Below are 2,930 nucleotides of genomic sequence, written 5' to 3' on the forward strand. Positions count from 1 at the left end.
ATTCTTTACAAATCCTACCATGTGAATTCATGGATTTTTTTTTCACATTCTGTCTCTCACAGTTGAAGTGTACCTCTGGTGCAAATTACTGACCTCTGTCATCATTTTAAGTGGGGGAACTTGCACAATCGGTGGCTGACTAAATACTTTTTTGCCCCACTGTATGTATATATGTATGTATATATATATATATATATATATATATGTATGTATTATATACTGTACTTACCTTTGAAACTAATGAAAAATGAAGTTGCCAAAAGAATTTGTAAGAATGAGAATGATTTTGAAGGTTTACATTGGACAAAGGATTCCTTTTGGTGGCCATGCCTAAAGCTGCAAACTGGTAGAAATGTCAGGCAGAAAGGATGAAGTTGGTGGGGCTGGAGCCTGTCCCAGCTACCACAGGGTGAGAGGCATTAGCCCTGTTTGTTGCAGGCCTAACACATAGAGACAGACAACCATTCGCACTACTGACTCAGCTTCTTTACTTAGATTAAAAAATAAAAGCTTTGAACAGACTTTTTACTTTTCCACTGAAATTAGGAAAGTAAAATGTATTTTTAGCTCTTTAACTACTTTTTTTTGACAATAATGAAACGATATTAAAGTTTCCCTCTACATCAAACAGAACAATGATGGATTCGGCAGGTGGGAGATCTATTGCAGTAGCCTTAATGTCCAGATTAGAAACCACCGTAACCAATGTCTCCATAACTCTCACTTGTTGAGGCACTATTGAGCTCCTGCCAACCTCCTCCTACCTCCTTTAGAGCAACACCCATCCAAGGGCATTTTTGTACGAGCTACTTTTGTAATTCAATTATCTTGTTGCCTTCATGAAGGACTCCATTATTTATATAGATAATTATTCTATTATTACTGTATTATTGTAAGGTTATACATCAAAATATAAAGCGCCTTAATCGCCTGATGGTGATTTTTTGTTTTTATGGGCCAATGATTTTTATTTATTTTATTATTTTTTTGTAACGGTATAAACAATGAAAGGTGGTGGATTGGCCAGATGCTGATCGATGTGTAAAAATAACTTGTTTGGTGGTGGCTTTGGCGGAGCTTCCACAGAGGGTCGGATAAATCAAGTTTAGGTGTAGTTTATTTTCGTTTTGCTGACTTTTTACAGTTAGTTACAATAACTCGTACTGCATACTAGCTACAGAGTTTGTGGGAGCTATGATGTTACTGATAGTGAACTTTATTTTATTCATAAGGTTAGTTAGTAGAGTTTCCAACCATCCCATAAAAAACGGAATCGTCCTGCATTCAGAGAAAATATTACACGTTTCGTATTGAGCTGAACACAGTTTGTCCCGTACTTCACCTAGAATGGAAGACAAGACACAAAGCTGAAGTTATTCTGTGTCTCTGTCAGCTTCTTCTTCTTCTCTCATTCTCTCCCCCTCTCTCTCCTGTTGCTACTTCAATCATGAAACTGATCAATGATCAGCTGATCGGCTTTTCTCTCTTGTTTGTTTATCGCCCACTTTGCGCCAGAAAGAAGAAACCAGCGGATGTCGCGCTAAACAACCAAAGTTATAAACGCCATAGAAGTAAAATGAAAAACATATTAAGGTCGATTATCTTGTTAATAATTTTACCTCCTCACTACGTACGACTCTGGATACTGTAGCTCCGGTGAAAACTAAGGTCTCTAATCAGAAGTACCTGACTCCATGGTATAATTCTCAAACACGTACCCTAAAGCAGATGACTCGTAATCTGGAGAGGAAATGGCGTGTCACAAATTTAGAGGATCATCATTTAGCCTGGAGAAATTGTTTGTTGCTTTATAAGAAAGCCCTCCGCAAAGCCAGAACATCTTACTATTCATCACTGATTGAAGAAAATAAGAACAACCCCAGGTTTCTCTTCAGCACTGTAGCCAGGCTGACAAAAAGTCAGAGCTCTTTTGAGCCAACCATCCCTTTAACGTTAACTAGTAATGACTTCATGAACTTCTTCACAAATAAAATTTTTATCATTAGAGAAAAAATTACTAATAATCATCCCACAGATGTAATATTATCTACAGCTACTCTTAGTACCATTGATGTTAAGTTAGACTCCTTTTCTCCAATTGATCTTTCTGAGTTAACTTCAATAATTACTTCCTCCAAACCATCAACGTGTCTTTTAGACCCCATTCCTACAAAACTGCTCAAAGAAGTCCTGCCATTAATTAATTCTTCGATCTTAAATATGATCAACCCATCTCTAATAATCGGCTATGTACCACAGGCTGTCTGTATTTACACCTTTACTCAAAAAGCCATCTCTAGACCCAGCAGTCTTAGCTAATTATAGGCCAATCTCCAACCTTCCTTTCATATCAAAAATCCTTGAAAGAGTAGTTGTCAAACAGCTAACAGATCATCTGCAGAGGAATGGCTTATTTGAAGAGTTTCAGTCAGATTTCAGAGCTTATCACAGCACAGAAACAGCTTTAGTGAAGGTTACAAATGATCTTTTTTTTTTTTTTTTTGCCTGTCCCTTTTGGTTCTTTAGCCGTCAGAATTGTTGTCTGAAGACCAACAAGGATACCCAATGGATTTATTTTGCCAAATGGATCATCATGGCATTGCCGTATTGGTCCATTTGATCGACCTTTGTTTTTATTATTTATTTTTATTTTATTTTCAGTTGTTACAGACATGAGTGAGGGATAGGAAAGGGAGAAAGAAAGAGGAAGGAAAAGAAAAACAGAAGGGGAGAGGGACAGTGAGAAAGAGGGGGAAAAAAAATATCTCCGGGATCACCTGTTGAGAGAAAAAGAATAGAAAACAAGCAAAAAAAAAAACAAAGCAACATACTATACACAACACCATCGCATTAATCTATCTAAGTGTAAACACCAGTAAATACTAAATATTGAATGTTGTAGTGCAGCACGCAGGACAGACAGCACACAA

This window comes from Neolamprologus multifasciatus, chromosome 3 (assembly GCF_963576455.1).
Source record: "Neolamprologus multifasciatus chromosome 3, fNeoMul1.2, whole genome shotgun sequence".
NCBI classification, from domain to species: Eukaryota; Metazoa; Chordata; class Actinopteri; order Cichliformes; family Cichlidae; genus Neolamprologus; species Neolamprologus multifasciatus.